Consider the following 27,591-nt stretch of genomic DNA (forward strand, 5'->3'; position numbering starts at 1 on the left):
TCGACTGGAGCGGGGGAGTCATTCCTGAAGAGTCCACATTTGCGGGCCCCAATTCCGACTCCATAAGTGGTTTCCAAAGACAAACAGAAACCGAGGAGCCCAGCTTCTTTTTCCTGGATTCCCCGTTTTAGTGAATCCTGGGAAGGGAGAGACCTGAAGGTAGGGTGAGACCCCGGTTAGCGCCTGGGCAGGAAATCAGCCAGAGCTTTGACTGAGAGGAGAGAGGCAGACAAAAATAGCGCATTGCTCTCTCATTGCTTTGATGCAGAGGCCGACTTTCCCCGGCGTCTCGGCAGGAAGGATAAGGCCACAGGGCTCTCCCTCATCTCTGGGTTAAGCGGGTCCCAGGGCCTGCAAAGCAAAGTGAACCCAGACTTCTCCCCATTCAGAGGGAGAGGTGCCCCAGGAAGGCAGTTGTGTGTGGTGGTGGTGGTGGTGGTGGTGGTGGTGGTGGTGGTGGTGGTGGTGGTGGTGGCGGCGGTGGTGGTGGTGTTAATGCAGTATGTCAAACGTTTTCCTCATGGAAGCCGTTGCTGGGAGCGCCTAGAAAGGAAACGAATTTTCCCTGGGATTTCACCTCTTAAGTCTGCAGCCTGCCTGTCTGAACCTTTCCCTAATTCTTACCTTTTTCGGTGCAAGATTTCCAGATTGCCTCCTCCTCCCCCATACTGTCTGAGCATTTCTCTCCACTTCTCCCAGCCTCCTCCCTCTCCCTTGTTGCAGAATTTCCTGAAACTCCCACCAAGTGGAGTGCTCACGGAATGCATCCTGGGGGATTGGCGGGCTCCTCCACATGTCTTGGCCTGTCTCTGCTTGCTGTGAGAGGTGCTGCACTCTGACTGTCCCCAGGAACTGGAGACCCAGGTGGGGTGGCTCAGTGGCTTTGGGGTGGTGTGACCCGAAGTGAGCCACTGGCTCTCTGCCTTACCTACTGCATCCATGAAATGGATGCTCTGCCTCCCTTTAAGGCTGTGAAGGGATCAGTGGGAGAATAGATTTTAAAGAGCTTTGTGATTTGTAAAGCACTCAACATGAGAAATGATTATGAAATTCTCTCACTGGAAGCAGTATTGGGTGAATTATTAATCTTTATAAAGGCTTCACTCTGGATCTACCTGCACAGGACAGTCTTGCTGAAGGGTGCCCTGGGAGGATTAGAGATAAAAAGACAAAGATAAAAACACACAAAGAAAAGCAAAAACCAAACAAAACGCAGGATTATTATTATTTTTGTCAAAAACTAAAAACAGAGTGATATGCCTGCAACATTTCAATTTGCAAATGCCCAGAAGGTGACACTGTCTCCTGTGGCCGCCTTCTAGACCACTACTCCATTTTCTGTAGCTTCTTTGTCATGGCAACAGGTTAAAAGGCAGGTGATTTGACTATAATATCAAACAAGTTGCCTCCTCTCTCTGGGCCTCAGTTTTCCCAGCTCTAAAATATATGAGCAACACCAGACATTTTTTTAGATCTCCAACCCTTCTGCTTTAGATTCCTGGGCTGCCTTGGTTATGCATTCTAACTTAGCAACCAGGAGGCTCCAAGGTCATTTCATACTTGATAAAATATCAGTTTTACTAATCCTCATCTGGGAGGAACTAACTGATCTAAACAATCTAAAATAGTGCCAGCCACTTAGGATCCCTTAATACTGCCTAATCATAATGAGAATGTTTCAATATTTATAAATTAATACGGGGAGAAGTGTGACATTGTGCCTTAAAACACTCTGGTACAATTAGCACAGGATCTCCAGTGCAATTAGCACAGTTTCCCCACTCCCAAAGGCTTTACTACAAAAAGTGCCTACTTCACATAGTAACTTCACTCTCAAAAACTGACACCTAAAAGCCACAATCTTGGTGTTACAAGAATCCTAAGAAAACACAAGGTCAGCATTCTGTGTCACCACTACACCTCATCAAATCTGAGCTCTTATCTACCCAGAGATAGATACTCCTAGCTGCACCATCTGCCTAAAAAGACTCTTTTCTTCCCAGTTGCTGTCAGCTGACTTGTCTGTCCTCAGTGGGAGCCTTCAGGTTCAAGGCTCTGTCTGGGGACTTCATATACAGCCTTGACTATTATTCTGATGGATCTTTTTAATTCTCCCCACTTTGATCAAGTCAGTTTCCACAACAAACAAGACTCACCAGAAGCATTCCTGGGCTCACAAAGGCAAACACACTTGGCTTTGCATCACAGACATCAGAGGCCAGAATTCTTCTTCAGCTATTTTAACCCTTGGCTGCATGAGTTTCCCAGTTAACACTTTTTACCTCCCTTCCCTGCAACCAGAGACGAGTTAGACCCCTCCAGGGAAATGCAATGGTTTCCAACCTTTAATTAAGTAAGGATCCAAGTGGCAGATGCAGTTCACACACACTGGAGCCAAGCCTTGGCTAGGAAGGAAGATCCTTTTGCTCCAAATGCTCTGCAGTTCAGTAAAAGTAACTTCAGCTAATAAAAATAGCTCTGTCTATTGAGGGTCAGCAGCCATTTTAACTATTTAAATATTATCTCATTTAATATCAATGAAATATTAAGTAGGTGAAATAGCTGAGTTAACTTCATAAATGAAGAAACCAAGGATGATAGAAGTTAAGCAATTTGTCCATGATTATACAGCTAGGCTGGAATGATGCTGGAGCTTAAACCTGAATCTTTCTGGCTTCAGAGGCAGGTCCTAACGTTAAGATGCTCAGTGTTACACTTTAGCACTAATTACGCTGTAGTAGAAAGACTTCTGAATTGAGAATAAGACCAGAGTTTAAGTCTGACTATGGCTATCTGCAGCAAATCAATTTTCTCTATGCCTTGATTTTTCTACCTCTAAATTAGGAATAGAATCAAGTTGTTTTTCCCCAAACCTCAGTCGTTCATTTGATTACTTTTGCCATATCATCATACCATTCATATTATTATTTCACAACTATTTTCTTTAAATCACTGTATTTTTTAAAAGCAAATAAAATATTTTAAAATTAAACCTTATTAAATTAAAACCCAAAATGACTTGCTCTAAATGGATGGTAATAAAAAAATAAAGATAAAGAAAAAACAATGCCATTAAATTCTAGCTAGATACTCTTATCTGCCTAAGGCTGTCGGCCTTAGGCTAACCTTATGTTAAATTGGAAAATGTGCAAGTTGGTTAAAGACTCTGCAAGGTAGTTAGGGTATATTGAAGACATACCAAAAAACAAACTGAGGCTGGGCGCGGTGGCATAAGCCCAGCACTTTGGGAGGCTGAGGCCAGCACTTTGGGAGGCTGAGGCAGGCAGATTACGAGGTCGGATCACGAGATCAGGAGATTGAGACCATGCTGGCTAACACGGTGAAACCCAGTCTCTACGAAAAATACACAAAATTGGCCAAGCCTGGTGGCAGGGGCCTGTAGTCCCAGCTACTTGGGAAACTGAGGCAGAAGAATCGCTTGAACCAGGAGGTGGAGGTTGCAGTGAGCCTAGATAGCGCCACTGCACTCCAGCCTGGGCGACAGAGCGAGACTCTGTCTCAAAAAAAAAAAAAAAAAAAACTGAAAACTTTTCACTCAGTGTAACCAGGTAGAAAGAGGCACTAAAAGGAAATAACTTTTTCATTACTTTAGTCAATATTTTGTTTAACATCTTGTCTGTGTACTACCTCAGGGTATCTCACCTAACTTTTTTTGCATGCTACCAGTGGTGCCATCTCATATTTGACCAAAAGACATTGTAGAATTCTCTTTCAGCATTTCCAACTCTAAAATCCTTTGATTCTAATTAGAAAAGGTAATGTTAACGACTATTAAATTTGAAACTGAATTCACTAGGCCTCAACGAGTATTTTCTCACCTGTAGAGAAAGTAAAATAAGAACTTGACAATAAACTATCATTGCTATCAATTTATTTGAACAGAAAAAAAAAAAATGAAGACTCTTTCCTGAGCTGGTGTCCTCCAGGACTGCAAACCACACCATATAGCCCTATAGCCATGTGATAATTTTCCATATATACCATGGTGTGCACCATCAGGTTTACAAAACATGGTTGAAGCCCCTGAAGGTTCCTAATTCTCTCTCAGGTCAAAATTGTTTTCATGATAATACTAAGATGTTCCGGTCTTTTTAATTCTAATTTTCCAGAAGCTACCTAAAGTGAGATACTACAGATGGAATGCAGAAATAGATGTGAGAATCCACCTGTCTTCTATTGAGACAGACATTACAGAGCTTCACAAAATGCTAAACAATGCCACGATTCTCACTACATTTATTTTGTTACTTTTTTTTTGTTTGGGAAACTATAGTTATTTTTCTTTTTTTTTTTTTTTTTTTTTTTTTTTTTTTTTTTTTTTTGAGACGGAGTCTCGCTCTGTCACCCAGGCTGGAGTGCAGTGGCCGGATCTCAGCTCACTGCAAGCTCCGCCTCCCGGGTTTACGCCATTCTCCTGCCTCAGCCTCCCAAGTAGCTGGGACTACAGGCGCCCGCCACCTCGCCCGGCTAAGTTTTTGTATTTTTAGTAGAGACGGGGTTTCACTGTGTTAGCCAGGATGGTCTCGATCTCCTGACCTCGTGATCCGCCCGTCTCGGCCTCCCAAAGTGCTGGGATTACAGGCTTGAGCCACCGCGCCCGGCCAAGTTATTTTTCATAAAAATAACATATTGGCCGATGCAGTGGCTCATGCCTGTAATCCCAGCACTTTGGGAGGCTGAGGTGGGTGGGTCGCCTGAGGTCAACTGTTCAAGACCAGCCTGGACAACATGGTGAAACCCCATCTCTACTAAAACTACAAAAAAATTAGCTGGGCATGGAGGCAGGAACCTGTAATCCCAGCTACTTGAGATGCTGAGGCAGGAGAATTGCTTGGAGCTGGAGACAGAGGTTACAGTGAGCCGAGGTCATGCCATTGCACTCCAGCCTGGGCAACAAGAGCGAAACTCTGTCTCAAAAAAAAAAAAAAAAAAAAAAAGTCATTTATGTTAACATATAGCGAATTTATTACTGTTTTTTAAAATAAATATTTTTTAAATGTCTCATTTTAATTTCAAATATGGGAATTATCAGTAGATCTAATCCTCATAAACAAAGGTTCTTTGGATCCTCAATAATTCTATTTTTTTTCTTTAGAAATATGATCTCACTCTGTCCCAGGCTATAGTATAGTGGTGTGATCATAGCTTACTGAAGCCTTGAACTTCTGGGCTCAACCAATCTTCCAGCCTCAATCCTCCCAAGTACCTAGGACTACAGGTACATACCACCATGTCTGGCTAATTTTTTAAAAGTTTTTGTTTGTTTGTTTGCTTTTTGTAGAGATCAAGGTCTTGATGTGTTCCCAAGCTGACCTCGAACTCCTGGCCTCAAGTGATCCTCCCAAAGGATCACTTCAACCTCCCAAAGTGCTAGAATTACAGGCATAAGCCACTACATTGGCTGGATTCTCAGTAACTCTTTTTTTTTTTAATTTTTTTTTATTATGCTTTAAGTTCTAGGGTACGTGTGCACAACATGCAGGTTTGTTACATATGTATACATGTGCCATGTTCGTGTGCTGCACCCATTAACTCGTCATTTCCATTAGGTATATCTCCTAACTCTATAGCTCCCCACTCCTCCCACCCCACAACAGGCCCCAGTGTGTGATGTTCCCCTTCCTGTGTCCAAGTGTTCTCATTGTTCAATTCCCACCTATGAGTGAGAACATGCGATGGTTTTCTGTCCTTGCGATAGTTTGCTCAGAATGATGGCTTCCAACTTCATCCATGTACCTAAAAAGGACATGAACTCATCTTTTTTATGGCTGCGTAGTATTCTATGGCATATCTGTGGCACATTTTCTTAATCCAGTCTATCATTGATGGACATTTTTTCCTCCATTTCAACCTTGGTGAATCTGACAATTATGTGTCTTGGAGTTGCTCTTCTCGAGGAGTATCTTTGTGGTGTTCTCTGTATTTCCTAAATTTGAATGCTGGCCTGCCTTGCTAGGGTGGGGAAGTTCTCCTGGATAATATCCTGCAGAGTGTTTTCCAACTTGATTTCATTCTCCCCGTCACTTTCAGGTACACCAATCAAACGTAGATTTGGCCTTTTCACATAGTCACATATTTCTTGGAGACTTTGTTCATTTCTTTTTACTCTTTTTTCTCTAAACTTCTCTTCTCACTTCATTTCATTCATTTTGATCTTAAATCACTGATACCCCTTCTTCCACTTGATCAAATCTGCTACTGAAGCTTATGCATGCATCACATAGTTCTCATGCCGTGGTTTTCAGCTCTATCAGGTCATTTAAGGTCTTTTCTATGCTGTTTATTCTAGTTAGCCATTCGTCTAATCTTTTTTCAAAGTTTTTAGCTTCTTTGTGATGGGTTCAAACATCCTCCTTTAGCTTGGCGAAGTTTGTTATTACCAGTCGTCTAACACCTTCTTCTCTCAACTCATCAAAATCATTCTCCATCCAACTTTGTTCCTTTGCTGGCGTTCCTTTGGAGGAGAAGAGGCACTCTGATTTTTAGAATTTTCAGCTTTTCTGCTCTGGTTTCTCCCCATCTTTGTGGTTTTTTCTACCTTTGGTCTTTGATGATGGTGACCTACAGATGGGGTTTTGGTGTGGGTGTCCTTTCTGTTTATTACTTTTCCTTCTAACAGTCAGGACTCTTGGCTGCAGGTCTGTTGGAGTTTGCTGGAGGTCCACTCCGGATCCTGTTTGCCTGGGTATCACCAGCAGAGGCTACAGAACAGCAAATATTGCAGAACAGCAAATGTTGCTGCCTGATCCTTCCTCTGGAAACTTAATCTCAGAGGGCAACCCGGCCGTATGAGGTGTTAGGCCCCTACTGGGAGGTGCCTCCAAGTTAGGCTACTCAGGGGTCAGGGACCCATTTGAGGAGGCCGTCTGTTCATTCTCAGATTTCAAACTCTGTGCTGGGAAAACCACTGCTCTCTTCAAAGCTGTCAGACAGGGACGTTTAAGTCTGCAGAAGTTTCTGCTGACTTTTGTTCAGTTATGCCCTGCCCCCAGAGGTGGAGTCTAGAGAGGCAGGCAGGCCTCCTCGAGCTACTATGGGCTCCACCCAGTTTGAGCTTCCTGGCTGCTTTGTTTACCTACTCAAGCCTCAGCAGTGGTGGACATCCCTCCCCCATCCCCGCTGCCGCCTTGCAGTTTGATCTCAGACTGCTTTGCTAGCAGTGAGAGAGGCTCCGTGGGCGTGGGACCCTCTGAGCCAGGTGTGGGATACAATCTCCTGGTGTGCCATTTGCTAAGACGATTGGAAAAGCACAGTATTAGGGTGGGAATGTCCTGATTTTCCAGGTACCATCTGTCACAGCTTCCCTTGGCTAGGAAAGGGAATTCCCCGACCCCTTGCACTTCCTGGGTGAGGCGATGCCTTGCCCTACTTTGGCTCACACTCCATGGGCTGCACCCACTGTCTGACAAGCCCCAGTATGAATCCAGTACCTCAGTTGGAAATGCAGAAATCACCTGTCTTCTGTGTTGCTCATGCTGGGAGCTGGGCGCTGTAGCTCATGCCTGTAATCCCGGCAATTTGGAAGGCCGAGGTGGGCAGATCACCTGAGGTCAGGAGTTCGAGACCCGCCTGGCCAACATGGTGAAACTCCATCTCTACTAAAAATACAAGAATTAGCCAGGTGTGGTGGCAGGCACCTGTAATCCTAGCTACTCGGGAGGCTGAGGCAGGAGAATCACTTGAACCCAGGAGGCAGAGGTTGCAGTGAGCCAAGATGGTGCCACTGCACTCCAGCCTCGGCAACAAGAGTGAAATTTCATCTAAAAAAAAAAAAAAAGAGTGTAAAGATGTCCTGGCCAGGCATGGTGTCTCACGCCTGTAATCTCAGCATTTTGGGAGGCCAAGATGGGCAGACTGCTTGGGCCTAGGGGTTTGAGACCAGCCTGGGCAACATGATGAAACCCAGTCCGTACAAAAAATACAAAAATTAGCTGGGCATGGTGGTGCATACCTGTAGTCCCAGTGACTCCTGGGGAGGCTGAGAAGGGAGGATCACCTGAGACTGGGAGATTGAAGTCACAGTGAGCCATAATTGCACCACTGCACTCCAGTCTGGGCAACAGAGTGAGACCCGGTCTCAGGAAAAAAAAAAAAAAAGATTATGTCCCGAGGCCAAATATCGGAGCATGTCTGAGGCTATTACCAATGGCAGATCTAGAATATATCAGCTAGAATATGAAAGAGAACTACCATAATAAGAGTAGGAAAAACTACACAGTTAACAATTAATTGATTATTACATTTAGTAATAATGAATAGTATTTCTAAAATGATCAACTTAGTGGTATCATCTGTGAACATTACAAAGAAAAATTGAGAAATTAAGAGAAAATGTAGCAACCAGAAAAATGTTAACATTATATTTATATCAACAGAAGGAGAATGTTGGATTCTGAACACTCTGACAACAGCAATGTAAAATATCTCTGTTTGTGTTGGGGCCTGGAAAGGTACGTGGAAAATGGAAACTTTTGTTGGGAAGTTTACAAAGGAAAATTTTTTCTTTTATACATGATGTTTAGTGGTGTCCACCAATTACTTTATAATCTCTATTAGATGGTAGCTAATATTTAATTTTTTTGTGTTGTCAAGAAACTGCCAAAAGGTTGGGACACTACAGTCATGAATCTCTGATCACACACCTGATTAAATCAACAAGTTGGACCAATATAGCTTAGCAATTTTACTAGCTGAATCCTATCAACTCTGTGGCTACAAATTGGTTGTGACTATCAGCTGAGACCATGGCCAAAAAATGTAATTGTCAATCAGTGTGTTTCGTATAGATAAGGCCAAAGAGTATCCCACCTACATTAATGTCTCAAGCTCATTTTGATTCTGGGAGCTCAGTTTACAAAGAGAATTAACATTTCTCTTTATTTTAAGTGGTTTCTATGGATACCTTCTATGCAGCATTTCATTCACATCTATCCAATTTAAGCTTCTCATTTTAATTTAAATACACTTTCTATTCCTCCAGATCTGTATATGATACACACAGTTCATTTACTGAAAATAATCTATAAAAAGCATTTATGCACATGAAATTTTAAATTAATACATTCAAAGGTTTAAAGAGAAGAAAGAAACTCCTACTAGACAGAAATTCATAATCTCAGATTTGGACGTCTATTTTTATTTCCATAATAATCACTCAAATCCTGACTTGTAAAGAATCATATTTTCTGGTTTCAACATTTTTTGTCATTACTAGGTTCTCTTTTCCTGATCTTATTTATTTTGTTTTATTGGAGTTTTCTTGCTTGTCAGAGTTGGGAATAAAACTTTTTGGAGCCAAGTATGGTGGCTCACATCTGTAATCCCAGCACTTTAGGAGACCAAGACAGGAGGCTTGCTTGAGGCCAGGAGCTCAAGACCAGCCTGGGCAACATAGTGAAATCTTGTCTTTACAAAATATAAAAATAAAGTTAGCTTGGCAAGATATTGCACACTTATAGTCCTAGCTTCTTGGGAGGCTGAGGCTGGAGAACTGCTTGAGTCCCGGGAATGTAAGGCTGCAGTGAGCAATGAGCCTGCCACTGCACACTAGCCTGGGTGACAGAGGCGGTCCCTGTCTCTAAAACCTTTCTGGTTTCTACTGCATTTCAAAGTCAACAATAAAATGTAATTGATTACTCCGGTTTCTATTTAGTGTAAAAAAATTGAGAAAAAAGTATTTTTAAAAGATTAAATCTCAGAAATAATATTGCTGGTGTTTGCTAATGTAATAAAAACTTTTTATTTGTAAAAACTTTTTTTTTCCCCAAGAAAGCCTATAATACCTAAATTTGTTAGAGAAGAGATCAGATGCCATCTCCAGCTAAAAGTCTTTCACTTTTTTTATCTACTGCGCAAACTTCATACACCTCAGCCTAGAAACTTAGGCGTTCCACGTTGTGGTTCCAGACTCCTACCAACTTTATCTACCATCCCGCCCTGCAGAGACCCACAATGCAGCCAAACAGGCCTAGTGAGTTCTCAGAGTCCCCTTGCTGACCTCTGGCCCTTGACTCCCCATTCTCTCCCCACTTGAAATATCTCCTCAGGCCTCCAATGTCTGTTCACTGAATGTGATTCAGGCCCTGTAGTTGAAGTACTGTTGTTACTCCTTACAGCACACTGTGCTTCTTAAGATTCATGTGTGTGTTTTCTTTATTCTCTACTTGTAAACAAAAGCTCCTGTACTTTTTTTTTTTCTCTAATATATAGAGGTTCACTCTGTGACCCAGGCTGGAGTGCAATGGCACAGTCTTGGCTCACTACAGACTCAAACTCCTGAGCTCAAGGGATCCTCCCATCTCAGCTTTCTGAGGAGCTGGAACCAGAGGCATGTGCCACCACACCTGGGTTATTTTATTTTATTTTAAATAAGTAATATGTATGTACAACAATTACACAATTCAAAAAGCACCAATGCAAAGGTTATGCAAGGAAATGTCTCTTTCCCACCCTTCTCACCCAGTTCTCCTCCCCAGAGGCTCCCAGTGTTGCCAATTCCTTGTGTATTCTCTGCCGCATGAGAGAGAGAGAGTGTGTGTATTAACACAAATGGCAACACATTTTCATGTCATTCTGCAGGGCAGACATACAATAATCTTGGGCAGGTTGTATCACACACAAGAGTGTCCAGTAGAAAGTGGGTAAGGGCTAAAACCCATCCCATGTTCCTCTTGTCAAGCTGTATTCTCTGTGGCCTTGCTATTGTAGGGCAGAAAACGTGACATCTTTTCCTTACCCATCCCAAGGTTCATGGCTAAGACCCCTATAACAAAGACAGAGTAATAAGAGAAAGGCATATAAATGTATTTAGTATGAGTTTTATGTGACACAGAAGCCCTTGTAAATGAAGACTCAAAGAAATGAGGGAATTTGTTTGTGTCTTTTTGTGGACAATTATGCAGAAGTATGATTGGAGGACAAAAGGGTGTGATCTAATGGCAATAAACTGGGAGGAATATAGCAAGGTCGGTTTGTTCAGTTTCTTTTTGGTGTCCGCTGATGACATTCTTTCTCTCTGGGGGCATAGGAGTGGACACCTATCACATGAGGGTGTTCAGGGAAGAAGAAATAAAGACAGAGAGAACCTTCTTCAGGGGAGAAAGGCCAGAGGAAGGTGAGGGTGGGCTTCCTGTTTCTGCTGTTTTCTCAAATGCCAAGGTGCTATATTTTGGGTTATCATGTCCTGAACCCTGTCACTAGTTACATCCTAGATACATCCTAAAGAAAAAGGGCTTTCTTCAAATTTCCACAAATACATCCTAGAGACTAGCAGTCAATGGTCCTACTGCATATTTTTATTTCATTTAAAAATTTCATTTTCTTTTAAAATATCTGTTTTCTTCATTTTGCACTATTATAAGAAAGGACTTGCATTGCAAATTCATGTTGGGAAAAAGATTAATCTGCAAAACATATTTTCAAGCACTAGCCTGTTTTTTTAGAGACTTGCCAGTTTGCAAGTCATCGGTGAACATACTAAGTGGTGGATATTATTGTTTCAAATGAAATCCCTGTGAACTTCTCAGAAGTCATAAAAATATTATCAAAAATTATAATGGTTATAATTTTTGAAGCAATAATTTTCAGAACTTTGACTAGGCTAAGTTATTAAGAGTTTATTAAACCTTTAAAAAAGTTTTATTGCAATAATTACACCTTCCTTCTTTTCCTCAAATAAGTCTAAGACACTAAAAAATTTTTTAAGTATTGTTTCCATACCCTGAGGGCTCACTGGGTGTCAGTTGCAGAATGTGTCAAAATTCCAGGCTGTTTTAGTTCTAGAAAGAATTCATCTTTAATGCTTCTCACTCCAGGGGTCCCCTTTTGATGTGTTTCTACCCTCATTTTCCAAGAGTTAAATCTATACCTGTGTTTCTTCTCAGAAAATTCATCATTCTACTTTATAGCTTGAGATTTGCAGGCCAAGATCGCAGCTTCTGGAAATAAGAAATCAGAAATTCATTCTTATATCCAATCACCTATTTGTATTTTTTTTAAATAAAGCTATCCAGGTTATAGACCTGAGATTCATTCCTCTAAGAATTTTATTTCAAGTGACCCTGTCATTCTTGCTGGACATGATGCATTGAGGTCAGAACCTCTAGAAGACAAAAAGACATTTCCTCATGGCCTATAAGGTAGGTATATGAGGATTTGTAATGCCAGAGACAGTTAGCATTTACTCCTATTCTATGACCTTAAAAAAAAAAAAAAACCTAAACTTTTAGATATTTTTTTACACATTTTCAATGAGTATCTTTGTTGTTTTTTGTTTTGTTTGTTTGTTTTAGAAAAAGGGTCTCTCTATGTTGCCCAGGCTGGAGTACAGTGGCTATTTACAGGCATAATTATTGTGCGTTACGGACTCGAATTCCTGGGCTCAAGCCATCCTCCTGCCTCAGCCTCCCAAGTAGCTGGAACTACAGGTGCATGCCATCACACACAGCTTTCAATGAGTTATTATTGCTAGTTAAGTCATGATTCAGGGTCCCAGAATAGGGATCACTATGTACTCAGGTCCCTCTTTACCACCCTGGGAGAAGAACAAAGGACAGAGGAGAGATGGGGTGGAGCAAGCTCAGATCTTCCCAGGAAACATGCCTTCTGCCTGGTACTTGTCTCAGGCTAAGACCCAGAATATAGGGTAGAAAGTCTTGTCCACAAGTACCATTCACACACAGAGACATCAACCCCTTTAGCAGTCATTGCCTTCTGGCAGCAGTGGAAGTCCAGGTAGGTCTACCAGTAGTTCCTGGTCTAGTTCTGGCTGAGGAAGTTGCTACCATAAGGGGCAGTCCTATAGTTCTTGATTTGGTCTCCATGTCTTCCGCCACGGTGTTGACTCCTAAAAACTCCCCTGACACAACACGTAGTTCCACGTGGCCCTCCAAAAAAGACCAACTTTTAGATTTTTAATATAAAAATCAAGTAATGTGTCAATTATCATTTACCACCCCAGTGCTGACCTTCATATCAATTCTTCAAACAGTTTACCTCTGACCTCAGGCTCAAGGAAGAGTGAGCATGAGATGATGATGATGATGATGATGATGATGATGTCGCTAGGGTTCAGAAATCATACCCCAAAATAAAGGCTCAGAAGGAAGGTTCATCTCTGACCTTCTCCTGTCCTTCTGTGTCTCTTCTGTCATTCTCCCCAAGGTAAGCCATAGAAACTATATTCCTCTTCCCCAAGGCGGGTCATAGACACAAAAACCCCTTTTCCCCAAAGCCAGCCATAATACCTAAAAATATTACTCTAACCTTCCCCCACCTTTTTGTGTAAGAACTAGCCATAAAAAATCTCTTCAGCCCTTCTTGTTAGATTGTAGGTCATAAGACTCCCAGCCAGAAAGAATTCTGCCCTGTATGCAGAAGGAATGAATGCTGCACAGTAAGGCTAAGGAGAATCTGAATCGATAGCCCTTGCTGGGTTTCCCTACTCTGTCTATTGCCATCAGTTCATACACATTTTGTCCAATCACATTTCTACACAGCTGTTCCCACTTCTTATAACCTAAACATAAAAATGAACAGTTTTCCTTTTCTCTTTTGGTCTTCATTCTGAAGCCTCCTGTGTCATGTAAAATTAGAATTAAATTATTTTATTTATTATTATTTTTGTTTTTGAGACAAAGTCTTGCTCTGTTGTCAGGCTGGAATATAGTGGCGCGATCTCTGCTCACTACAACCTCTGCCTCCGGGGTTCAAGCGATTCTCCTGCCTCCTGAGTAACTGGGATTACATGCACTGTGCCACCATGCCCGGCTAATTTTGTGTATTTTTAGTAGAGATGGGGTTTCACCGTGCTAGCCAGTCTGTTCTTGAACTTCTGACCTCAGGTGATCCACCTGCCTCGGCCTCCCAAAGTGCTGGGTCACCGCGCCTGGCCAGGTTTAAATAATTGTATTATGCTTTTCTCTTGTTAACCTTTCATTATAAGGGTGACAGCTTGTGATATGGAGGAAAGAGATCACCCTCTTTCTTTCCCTACAATGATGATAATGATGACAATGATAATGACTGGAAGAAGAAGGAGCTATAAACGTAATGGTTGGTTTTTCAGATCTCTAAATGCCAGGGAGTCAAAAGAGCCCTGTCAAAACATCCTGCTTCATATAAGGTAAGAGATATTCCTGGCATCATGTTCACAAAGTAGTAATAAGTATTCAGACATTTTTGCCTTTCTCTGTATTAAGGGAGTCTAAAACATTTTATTGTGGCATAAAAGTTGTTTTGAGTTAAAAACATTTGAGAATACGCTTTTTTTCCTTCATTATCTGCCTAAGAGCAGAGCCTCCCATTAGAAGTCAAGATAATGAAACTGTCATTGTAAATCCCCTCTTTGGTAGCAACCAGGGAAGACTGACTCTTATCAGACACTAGACGTCAGCTCCCTACCCAAACAAACAGACATTGTCACACAACTATGGTGTCTCCCATCTATCCTCCTGTAGAAGAGGAAAGGTGTAATACCTTTCCTTACCCATCGAAAGGATCATGGCCAACACTCCTATAACAAAAGACGAGAAAACAAGAGAAAAGCATGACAAATATATTTAACCAAAGTTTTATGTGACACGGGAGCCTTGAGAAATAAAAAGTCAAAGACCCAGGGAAAATTGTCTATTTTTATGCTTAGGTTTGGTGAAGAACTGACACTCATATAGAAACGTGATCAGACAAAAAGGTATGATCTAATGCTAATAGACTGACAGGGGAAACCCAGTCAGGCCTGCCTTTCTGTTCAGATTCTTCTCGGCCTCCCTGTGTAACATTCTTTCCTCCTGGGTATGGGACTGGACTCCTCTGGAATGAGATTCTTCAAGGCAGAAGGAGAAGAGTGGCCTGTCTAGGTTTTATGGCATGCTTGGAGGAAGAGGAGTTCTGGTTTCTACGACCCACCTTGGGGAAGAGGAATTCTGGTTTCCAATACTCACTTATTTAGGGGAAGGAAGAAAGACAGGAGATAGGAGGGTAGGAAGAGGTCAGAGAAACCCTGTTTCTGAGGTCCTTCCAATGTCCTTCAGTTCAAAGTACTCAGCATGCCAAGGTGCCATACTTTGGGGTATCATGTTCTGAGCCCAACACTCCTAAGGGCCCATTTATCTTTCCTAAAAGTCATTTGTTTTCCCGTAAGCACCCTTCTTCTCCTGTTAAGATAGTATACACGCTCCAAATTCTATTAACAACTGCCTCCTTGAGTGGTTATGAATGCCCACATACAATTGATATATGTGAACAAAAACCTGTCTTTTGGCTTGCTAATCTGTCTTTTGTCAGTTTAATATGCAGACCCTCAAGCACTAACCATAAGACGGTAGAGAAAAAGCGATGGTAGAGAAAAAGCTTTTTTCTCTCCAACAGCATCATCTCCTTCTGGGAAAGTAAGACTCACCCTTCAAGACCCAGCTCAATGCTGCATTCTTCCTTCAATAGGAAGTGTTCTGTCCTTCCTCCCACCTTCTGAGAAATTTGCTGATATCTCTTTTAGAGCATTTCCCTCATATATCTTACAACAATGTATCATTTGTTTCCTCTGTCATATTCTAATATGTGTGTGTGTGTGTGTGTGTGTGTATATATATATATATATATGTTTTTTTTTTTTTTTAAACAGAGTCTTGTTTTGTTGCCAGGCTGCAGTGCAGTAGCACGATCTTGGCTCACTGCAACCTCTGACTCCCTGGTTCAAGCGATTCCTCCGCCTCAGCCTCCCAAGTAGTTGGGATTATAGGCACACACCACCATGCCCAACTAATTTTTTGTATTTTTAGTAGAGATGGAGTTTCATCATGTTGGCCAGGATGGTCTTCATCTCCTGACCTCATGATCTGCCCACTTTGGCCTCCCAAAGTGCTGGGATTGCAAGTGTGAGCCACTGCTCCTGGCCTACTTTTTTTTTTTTTTTTTTTTTTTTGAGATGGGGTCTCATTCTGTCACTCAGACTGGAGTGCAGTGGCGCAGTCTTGGCTCACTGAAACCTCTGCCTCCTGAGCTCAAGCAATTCTCTTGCCTCAGCCTCTGAGTAGCTAGGATTATAGGCACCCACCACCACACCTGACTAATTTTTGTATTTTTAGTAGAGACAGGGTTTCACCATGTTGGCCAGGCTGGTCTTGAACTCCTGACCTCAAATGATCTTCCCGCTTTGATCTCTCAAAGTGCTGGGATTACATGCATGAGCCACCGTGCCTGGCCTAATATACATGTCTTAAAGACAAAGACTGGTTCTATGCCATGTTTGGGTTTTCAGTAATACTAGGAATAGTACTTTGTGTATCTAGTAGACTCTTGGTAAATATTCAGTGAAAGAATACGGCCTGGAAGAAAGAAATGAAATGTGTCTGTTGGCCTCAGTATCAGGAGTCCGAATAGTTCCTAAGCCGGTGGTAGTCACTTCTTAGCTATTACTTTGGCCAAGTCCCTTTTCATTCTCAGCCTCAGCTTCCTCATTTGCAAAATGAGAATAATAGCACCTCTGTGGAAACTTTCATTTTCATGGTGATTAGATGAGCCATCTCACTTAAACATCTAGCAGAATGTTTGGAACATCAAAGACATTCTATAAAGTTAGTTCCTCTCTGCTTCCTTCACACCTAAGAGGGCCTGGACTTTGAGGAAACTCAGTAGTCTTCACGTCTTCATCCTATCTGAATATCACTTTCAGGAGCTTGCCTCCCTTTCTCCTGCCCAGGTTTAAATTGCCCCAAATAAGAACCTGTCTTAACAGACAACATAGGTGGGACAAATCCCTTCCACAGCCGTAGAGAGCCAAAAAGCCAGGACTTCTGGAAGCTTCCCTGGTCTTCCAGGCATACTGTTAGATCAACTTGTCAGCTCACCATTACCTGTGTCAGTTGAGAGAGGGAGGTTAGAATGGTGGTGGTGGTGGTGGAGGGGGCTTAGTTGATAGAATTGAGCTTAGGAGATGAATGGAGATAGGTGAGGTGGCCACATAAGATGCCTAGGCCAAGAGAAAGGAGGGCTTTGGTAATGAGAACATTGTCTTCATATGTGTGTTTCTCTGGGAATATATATACATTTGTGTGATTTTGTTCTCTGTGTGAATCTGTATGTCTGTTCTTATGTGTATAGGAGAATCACCCAAAAGAAATCCATCCCTCTATCCATCCATCCATTCATTCATCCATCCATCCATCCATCCATCCATCCATCCATCCATCCACCCACCCATTCATCCATCCATCCATCCATCCATCCCTCTATCCATCCATTCATCCATCCATCCATCCATCCATCCATCCATCCATCCATCCATCCATCCATGCTTCCATTCATGTATTCATTCAGTCAGTCATCCATTTGTTTTATTTAAATTAAAAGAGATTTCCAACCATTTATTCATCCATCCATTTATTCATTCAGTCATTCATGTCATTCACATTAAAAGAGCTTTTTTAAATGCTTCACGTGCTAAAGAAAAAAAGTTAAATAAAATATCCTCTACCTGTAAGGAGTCTGACTACAATCTGTTTGCAGTTTGTTGGAAACAGACAAGTAAGTATTTTACAAGTACCGTTCTAAGATAGAGGTTAGCACAAGGTGCTAGGAAAGAGACCAAGGAAAGAACGCCAGAAAAATAAGTACTAAGTTGGGCTTTTTGGTTTTGTTTTATTTCTCCTTTGCATGTCCCAAAAATACATTTAGCTCCATATATTCCCCATCCCACCTCCTTCCACCCCAGAGTTTGTTTAAGGAGATGTTTTTCTGTTGACTTGCGCTGAAAACCCAGTGCCACAGCATTTCCTCTCTAGAGGCCACTCTTCTCCACCAATTTCAATCAAATCAAATCAAATGCAACTTTTAGTTATATCACTTCCCCTTGTTAGTTGTGAGAACCTATGAACTCTTTGAGGCACCAGCACAGTTTCTTAGAATATAGAAAAGGCTCAATAAACATTTTCTGAATAGTGAGCAAGTGAATGAAAGAATGAAGTTCTCTACCTGTGCAGGTCTCATCTGTCACATGGAAACCCCTCCTCTGAATTCTCAGGGTCATGAGAGCAAGCTGACACTGGGTCTGGCCATCCAGAAGCACTTAAAACGTGATAAATAATAGTGTAATTAGTTACTATCATCCATAATTACTATTTAGTGGGTGGCTCCAAAATATTTAAAATATATATATTTTTTGCTTTTAGAGTAGGTGGGTTGGGGGAGGTGGGCAATGGAGAGAGAGAACACTTTCAGGCCATAATGAAGACCATGTGAGACACTCCACAGTTGTTTTTCAGACCTCTGCAGGAGCACCATGCTCTCAGCCACATTCCAAGATCTAAGGGTTACCCCCCAGGAGGGAACATGCCATTCCCAGCAGAGTCCATTATCTTGCAACCTGTTATCTAAACAGATTGTCTCCTTGGCTCCATTAGATGAGCTGATAAGCATACCTGAGGCTCCTGGGGTGCTCTGCCATTTACATAAGATCCCAGTCCCTTGGGCCACTGCCTAGGGCCTAAAGAACCCAAGGGTTGTCTCTCTCAGGACTCAAGACTTTCACTCCTTTGCCTCCTCAGCATTTGCCAGTCACAGAATTCTCCACTACCAGGACACTTGGCAAACCAAGTGTCCAGACCAGTGTGATTCCCAGCTCTAATCCTAAACCAGTAGCTTACGTCTTCCTTTGCTGAGACCTACTTTGAAAGCCAAATGGACTGAGTTATCTGCAAATAATTCCAATGCCACCATGAGATTTGGGGTTTATTTTATTTTATTAGAAACGGGCTTTTGTTATGTTGTCCAAGCTGACATGGAATTCCTGGGCTCAAGTGATTCTCCCACTTCAGCCTCTCGAGTAGCTGAGTAGTTGGAACTACAGGTGCATGTCATCACACCTGGCTTTTAGGATTTGTTTTTATAGGAGAAGTGAGTTATCCATTAGCATTTGTGAGACATATCTGGAATGTCACCTCAAGTATGAGGACTGACTTAACTCACTCCAGCTACCTGGATTTTCATTTTGAAAACCTAATGTCTAGGCCTGGAGCTACAGTTTTGCTCCCAGTTAAAAAATGTCTGGCATATAATAGGTGCATAAGAAATGTTGTTCCAATTAATGGAGAAAATGTCAGTTTGGCCTTAACCTGAATGAAATGTTTACCTTGTTTGGGTAAAGACTTATGAATCTGGAGATGGCTGGTCCTTCAGGCTATCCATTCAGAAAGAACATCACTCAGAAAATCATACCAGGCAGTCAGTAGGCACTTTCAAAAACTTCATTATGGTAGGACTGGGAGTATAGAAGGAACAAAGGGAGCGTGTGTGTGTGTGATATATATATACACATATATATATATATACAGCATAATTTTAGATCTTATACACTAAAGATAGAACATAAATATGACAAAATACTAACATGAATGAACTCTTCATGTTATGGAAATACGTACTATGTCTGTTCTTTTCTATATTCTATCTTTTTTGTTGTTGTTTATAAGGGACAGGGTCTTGCTCTGTCACCAACTAGAGTGCAGTGGTGTGATTATATCTCACTATAACCTGGAACCCCTGGACTCAAGGGATTCCTTGAGGCAGGGATCACCTTGGCCTCCCAAAATACTGGAATTACAGGTGTGAGCTGCCACCCCCACCCACATATTCTATTTCTAGCTACTCTATATATTCTATTTTTCAAAATTATTGAAGTTTTTTTTTTGTTTTTTGTTTTTTCAAGATGGAATCTCACTGTTGCCCAGGCTGGAGTGCAGTGGCACGATCTTGGCTCACTGTAGCCTCCACCTCCCAGGTTCAAGTGATTCTTCTGCCTCAGCCTCCTGAGTATCTGGGAATACAGGTGTGTACCACCACACCCAGCTAATCCTTGTATTTCTTTAGTAGAATTGGGGTTTCACCATGTTGGCCAGGCTCAAACTCCAGATCTCAAGTGATCCTACCAACTCGGTCTCCCAAAGTGCGGAAATTACGATCATGAGCCACTGCACCCTGCCCACGGTTTTTTTTTTGTTGTTGTTGTTTGTTTGTTTGTTTGTTTAAGTATGTTGCAAGGATTTGATCACCTAGAGAATGTAGATTAAAGGGAACCAGAGCTCTTTCACAAAGGCAGAGTGGCTTCTGCTCCTATCTTTTTCAAAATGTAGGCTTGGTCCTATATCCCTCACAACAACATGAAATGCTCGATATTACAGTAGTCATTTTGCAGATGAAAAAAATGAGGCATTGAGACATGAATTAACCAGCTCAAGATGTTACAGAGCTATGTGACTGAACTGGGCTTCAACACAAGCAGCCTGTCTTCAGAACCCTCCCCTTTAATCATTGTCATGAGGAACCAGAACCACCTGTAACAGAGAATGGAGCCGCAAGAATAGCTATCTTCTGCCTCTTTCCTGGAGCCAAAAACTGATCTGGAGAACTTCATGCTCCTTCTAAGGCCATGTTATCTCAACCTTTTTTCCTGCTTTTATCCCTACTCTCTGCCCATTAAGTAGCCTTTTTAGATCTTTTCTGATCATTCATTCCCCATGAAATTTTAATACCACGTATATGCCTTATATCTGTTTACGTACGATGAAGGGCCACAAAACATTTTTATATTTAAGATTTCTTTTAACCTTCCTAAGAACCAACTTTCACCTTCTTGGCTGCAACATTGTCCCCCCTAAGAATATGTGTTCTAGGCGGGCGTGGTGGCTCACACCTGTAATCCCAGCATTTTGGGAGGCCAAGCCGGGCGGATCACGAGGTCAGGAGATCGAGACCATCCTGGCTAACATGGTGAAACCCCGTCTCTACTAAAAATACAAAAAATTAGCCGGGCATGGTGGCGGGCACCTGTAGTCCCAACTACTCGGGAGGCTGAGGCAGGAGAATGGCATGAACTCGGGAGGCAGAGTTTGCAGTGAGCCGAGATCATGCCACTGCACTCCAGCCTGTGCAACAGAGTGAGACTCTGTCTCAAAAAAAAAAAAAAAAAAATGTGTGTTTTGAGGAAACCAATATTGAAGATTTCCATAAGACCTTTTATATTGCCATTGTTTATTCATATGTCACAAATATATGGTGTGAAACAAAAATCTCCCATATAGGCTCCCACAGAAAATATACTAATGGAAGAATTTTGGTTCTTTCTCCCAGGCTTCTGAGGTTGTGTCTGAGGAGTGACCACTGGGGTGCTCATGAGGGGGTGGAGAGTGAGTAACACCAGAGTAACTGCCTCAGAGCTGGAGACTCCTGTTGTCCTTATTATACAGAGCCAGTTTCCAATTACGTGTGCTAATGAGGTCCAGCAGTAAGATGGGTAATTGAAATCCACAAAGAACTCCCAAACCTCATTTAGAAAGCTGTTTCAAGCGCCTCTTGAGCCTGTGAACCAGACTAGGCTAACTGTTCATCTTCTTCTTCAATCTGTAAGAACCAGACTGGGATGACTGTTGATCTTCCATTGTTTCCAGCCTCAAATGGAGAAGGAATAACGATTGGGCCTGTTCACCTTGCATGTTTTTACTCAGGGCATTCTGTGGACCAAGCACCGTGTTGACCCCATTCACAGAGGTATCTAGTATGTACCCACAGGCTGTGTATGTGGTAGGTATTGTCCTTCCTGTTTTGAAGATGTGAAATGGACTGATGCAAAGTGTTGCCAGTAGGAAGTAGCACAGTCAGGGTTCAAAATCCAGTGGTTCTAATTCCAAGTACATTCCTTCATGGTATCTTCAAAGCCTTATGAAAAAGCTGGAAAGACCTGGGAAATGTTCAGTTCAATTGGATCCAGTGCAATCGAATTGTTAATCAATTTAAATGTTCATCATTTGAGCTTTAAAGGTAGGCAAACTGGTTTTCTTACTTTCTAACCAGGTGTCCGTAAGAAAGTTCCTTAATGGCCCTTGCATGTTGTTCAAAATTCTAATTAGTAAAACTGTGTTGTCATGAAGATTAAATGACGTAATGTTATCAAGCACCTAGTATATCATCTGCATCAAAATATCCTGTTTGCTACTCCATCCATCAGTTTGGTCCTTGTATCATTTCTTTGGTTTTTCCCCTTGTGACCTTATTGTTTCCTGATATTTTAAAATATCTATCTGGCCTTCATAGTTGAATTGTAAGAACTTCAGGAATCGGAGCTGTTCTCATAAAGATGGTTCTCAAATTTCCAAATTTGTATCTTTTGTTTTTGTTTTTGAGATGGAGTCTCACTCTATTGCCCAGGCTGGAGTGTAGTGGCATAATACCGACTCACTGCAACCTCTGCCTCCTGGGTTCAAGCGATTCTCCTGCCTCAGCCTCCTGAGTAGCAGGGATTATAAGCACCCGCCACCACACCCAGCTAATTTTTGTAATTTTTGTAGAGACAGGGTTTCACCATGTTGGTCAGGCTGGTCTCGAACTCCTGACCTCATGATTCACCTGCCTCAGACTCCCAAAGTGCTGGGATTACAGGCGTGAGCCACTGTGCCCTGCTTCAACTTTGTATCTTTTTAATGTGTGAAATCTTATACATTGCACATTGACACTCACTAAACTAGTAACAATTTCCACATATCACCCAGTGAGCATGAATTTGAACTCTCAACTAGTGGTGCCTTCGGCCAGGATTCGTGGGTTCAATTAGGATGGCGTCATTATCTTTATGCAGCAATTTTTGCTTGTTCTATTATTTGAATAGCTAATTGCATTTGCCCTTCTAATGTGTGAAAAGCCATAACAAAAAATTGTGACATAATAAAAGATATCCCCTAAATGGCAGATCTACATCTCAAATAGATGATTATTGGACTTAAGCTGACATTTGTGTTCAACTGTGAAGGGTAAGAATAAAATTAAGGGTCATGCATGAAGCATTGGCAGTCTGTCTTCTCAGGGTCAGCCTAAGAGGAGAGGAGTAGTGGTGGGGACATGAAGAACACTTTAGATTTTTAATTGTGAATCTGCATAAAAATCATTGACAGAGAATTTCAAGGGCTTAAAGAGACATCACCAAGGGTAAAGCTCATACAGATTTCTCAATTAAGTAGAGATTGGCAGAGTTCAATTTTTCTTTAACAACAATATTTTTAAAAACTAATACCGGGAGGCCGAGACGGGCGGATCACGAGGTCAGGAGATTGAGACCATCCTGGCTAACACGGTGAAACCCCGTCTCTACTAAAAATACAAAAAAAACTAGCCGGGCGAGGTGGCGGGCGCCTGTAGTCCCAGCTACTCGGGAGGCTGAGGCAGGAGAATGGCGTAAACCCGGGAGGCGGAGCTTGCAGTGAGCTGAGATCCGGCCACTGCACTCCAGCCTGGGCGACAGAGCGAGACTCCGTCTCAAAAAAAAAAAAAAAAAAAAAAAAAAAAAAAAAAAAAAAAAAAAAAAAAAAAACTAATACCATGACATGAAATCATCACTATAAGTTTCTGCTCAATCTCTGCACAACAACATTAGCAAATTCTTCTTCCCACAGTAAAATGATTTGGTTGTTTTGTTTACTAAATGTCACTTTTACGGAGTAAGTTCTGCGAGGGCAGGAATATCTGTTTTGTTCAGAGATGTGGTCTAAGCACACGGATCAGCACCTGGCATGGAGTAATCGCTGAATAAGTATTTACTGAATGGAATTCAAGTAAACTGAAGTTTAAATAAGATATTACTTTGTAAAATTATCTGTTATACATCTGATGAGAGGTTAATATTCAAAATATGTAAGACACTCAACTCAATAGTAAGAAAACAATCTAATATAAAAATGGGTAAATGGTTTGAATAGATATTTCTCAAAATAAGACACATAAGTGGCCAAGAAGTATATAAAAAATGTTCAGGATCACTAATCAACAGAGAAATGCAAATTAAAACCATAGTGAGAGAGATCACCTCGCAGCTATCAGAATGGCTATTGCAAAGATGAAAGATAACATGTTGGCAAGGATGGGGAAAAAAGGAAACCCTTATACACTGCTTGTGGGAATGTAAATTAGAACACTCATTATGAAAAAACAGTATGGAGGTTCTTCAAAAAATTGAAAATAGACCCCATGATATGATCCAGCAATCTCACTACTGAGTATATATCTAAAGGAAATGAAATCAGTATGTGCAATAGAAGAGACAGCTGCACTTCCACATTCACTGAAGCACTATTCACAACAGTTAAGATTTGGAATCAACCCAAGTGTCCAGCAATGAATGAATGAATAAAGAAAGTGTGGTATATGTACACAATGGAATATTATTTAGTCTTTAAAAGGAAGGAAATTGTGTCATTTGTGGCAACATGAATGAGCCTGAAAGACGTTCTGTTCAGTGAAATAAGCCAGGCACAGAAAGACACATACTACATGATCTCACATATGGAGTCTAAAGAAGTTGAACGCAGAGAGGTGGAGAGTAGAATGGTGGTTACCAGGGGCTGGAGAGGGTAGGGAGCTTAGGAAAATGTTGATCAAAAGATACAAAATTTCTGTTAAATAAGTTCAAATTAGTTAAAATAAGTTCAACAGCTCTATTTTACAACATGGTGACTATACCTAATTAAAAATTTACAAAATTATTTGCTGCCAGGCACGGTGTCTCATGCCTGTAAACCCAGGACTTTGGGAGGCTGAGGCGGGCAGATCACAAGATCAGGAGTTCGAGACCAGCCTGGCTAACATAGTGAAACTCCATCTCTACTAAAAGTACAAAAAATTAGCCGGGTGTGGTGGCAGGTGTCTGTAATCCCAGCTACTCAGGAGGCTGAGGCAGGAGAATCACTTGAACCCAGGAGATGGAGGTTGCCGTGAGCCGAGATAGTGCCACTGCACTCCAGCCTGGGTGACAGAGCAAGACTCCGTCTCAAAAAAAAAAAAAAAAAATTGCTATATTCAATTTTTTTCTATGTTTAATAATTATGTGATCCTTCTATAACCTAGGGGTTTAAGAAAATCTTAAATAGATAATATGATTAGGATTTTATTATTTAGCTCTCACGGTTTCAGAAAAGTTGAGTACCAAGTTAGACTCTGTCATGCATTAGGCATATAACCTTGATCAAGTTACTAAACCTCCCAGAGCCTGATTTAAGATAGATAAATAGTAACATATTTATGTTACAAACCATATATTTATCTTTGTATCTGTACTGCAGAATTAGGATAGTTTATAAGAATACCTACAATAAACTAAAGTAAATAAATTGCTTATAGAAATATATAAATACATATAGTTCCAAGAAAAATACAGGTTGAGTGGGAAAACAAGACTAAGTAAAAGGCCTCCATTTTTTTTTTTTTCAGTTCTTAAGACACAACCTTACAGATTGATGTGAGAATCAAATGATTTAATAGGATGCTGTTTGATAAAGAGTTCATTGACCATGATGGACAGAGAGGCTGTATAAAGAGAAAAAAGCCAGTCACACCTCACATTTCAGCCACTCCCACTGGAGCTCCAGACATGTGAATGAAGCCACCTCAGACTCTCCAGCACAGGTGAGTCACCCTATCCAGCACCACATAGCATGGGATAAGCTGCCACCACCATGCCCTGCCCAAATTGGAGAATTATGGGCAAAAATATGGCTGTTTTAAATCACTACCTTTTGGTTTAACTTTTTATACAGTAATAGATAAATCAAACAGTTTAGTTTCATTTGTTGGTCTCAATAGCAGCAACTTTCATCTCCTGTCTGGAGCAACTCCCTCTTTATTTCACCAATTATCAATCTACTATCTGTTCTTTTGCATCCATGGATTTTGAAGGAAGGTCAGTGGTATTGTGTGGAAAAGACCTTGGCCTTTGACTGATACCTCCAAGAAAATTATCATGTGTGAATACTAAATAAAAATAATATTTAAAGCTTCAAATTGTTTGGCAATACAAAAATCTGAGCCATCTATTGACCAAATATCAGAAACTGAATGTCACAGTGACTTGTTTGTATTAGGCTAGAAGGAAGAAAAATGATATTAGTCATTCTCAGTGAGCCACAGTGAGAGAATGGAATGTGCACATGAAATGCAACCTTGCTTCCCATAGAAACTGATTTAAAAGATTAACACACACACAAACACACCTTTTGTATTCCCAATTTTAATATATTTGTACAATAAATATACTAATATCAAGGAAAAGAAAGTAAGCCACAAGTTTTTCACCAAAATGTAACTACAGTCATGTATTGCTTAATGATGGGGATACATTCTGAGAAATGCATCCTTAGGCAATTTTGCTGTTATGCAAACATCATAGAAGGTACTTACACAAAACTGGATCGTATAGCCTGCTAACACCTCGGGTGTTAGGTATAGTCTATTGCTCCTAATTTGTAGGTTACAAACCAGTACAGCATGTTAGTGTATTGAATACTGTAGGCAATTGTAGCACAATGGTAAATGTTTGTGTATCTAAACATAGGAAAATTGTAAAATAGGAAAATACAGTAAAAATAAAATATCATATAGCACACCTATATAAGGCATTTATTATGAATGAAACTTACAGGGCTGGAAGTTGCCCTGGGTAAGTTGGTGAGTGAGTAGTGAACAAATGTGAAAGTCTAAGACATTTCTGTACGGTATTGTATACTTTACAAACACTACACTTAGACTACACTAAATTTATTTTAAAATATTTTTCTTTCACTAATAATAAATTAACCATAGCGTACTGTAACTTATCTACTTTATAAACTCAATTTTTTTAAACATGGTGACTCTTCTGTAATAACACATCTTAAAACATACATTTTGCAGTCGTTCAAAAATATTTTATTTTTTATGTCTTTATTCTATAAGCTTTTTTCTACTTTTATCATTTTTTTAAACTTTTTTACATTTTAGTTAAAAACTAAGCACAAACACTCACTTTACCTAGGCCTACATAGGGTCAGGATCATCAATATCAGTATCTTCCACTACTGCATCCTGTCCCACTAAAAGGTCTTCAGGGTCAGTAATACACATGGAGCTGCCATCTCCTATGATAATAGTGCCTTCTTTTGGAGTACCTCCTAAAGGCCTGCCTGAGACCATCTTACAGTTAACTTTTTATTTTTATAAATAGAAGGAGTACACTCTAATATAATGATAAAATATAGTACAGTAAATATGTAAACCAGTAAGTTTATCATCATCAAACTATTATGTACCACACATCATTGTATGTGCTGCACATAATCGTATGTGCTATACAACTGGCAGCACAATAGGTTAATTTACAACCAGCATCACCACACACATGGGAGTAACGTGTTTTGCTCCAACGTTATGATAGCTACAATGTCACTAGGCGAATAGGAATTTTTTAGCTCCATTTTAATCTTATGGAACCACCATCCTATAGGCAGTCTGTCCTTGGCCACAATGACGTTGTGTGGTGCAAGACTGTATTTTTATCTTGCCAAGTTCCTTTCCGATCCCTTTCCAAGTGCATTAGCTGTGAATCCTTCTTTTTAGCTGATTAATTATCTAACTTCTCTTTCACAGGCAAAAGAACCAATATGAACCCAAAGCAATGAGCAAGGAAGGCAGGAAAGGGGAAGTAAGGGAGAGTTACTTGTTGCCCTGGAGGCTTGGAGACAAGGTGCTTAATGGTCAATTTATTTTTCTCCATTTATTCAGTCA

The 27,591-nt window shown here is 41.0% G+C and overlaps 1 long non-coding RNA gene across 1 annotated transcript; it reads left to right on the top strand.

The window, feature by feature from the left end:
• Positions 1-27,586, top strand: LOC114672101 (uncharacterized). Its single transcript, XR_003722288.2, has 3 exons — positions 1-159; positions 25,264-25,458; positions 27,454-27,586. It is a non-coding gene; the product is annotated as an uncharacterized LOC114672101 (long non-coding RNA).
• The last annotated feature ends 5 nt before the right edge of the window (positions 27,587-27,591 follow it).

This window comes from Macaca mulatta, chromosome 1 (assembly GCF_049350105.2).
Source record: "Macaca mulatta isolate MMU2019108-1 chromosome 1, T2T-MMU8v2.0, whole genome shotgun sequence".
Classification (NCBI taxonomy): Eukaryota; Metazoa; Chordata; class Mammalia; order Primates; family Cercopithecidae; genus Macaca; species Macaca mulatta.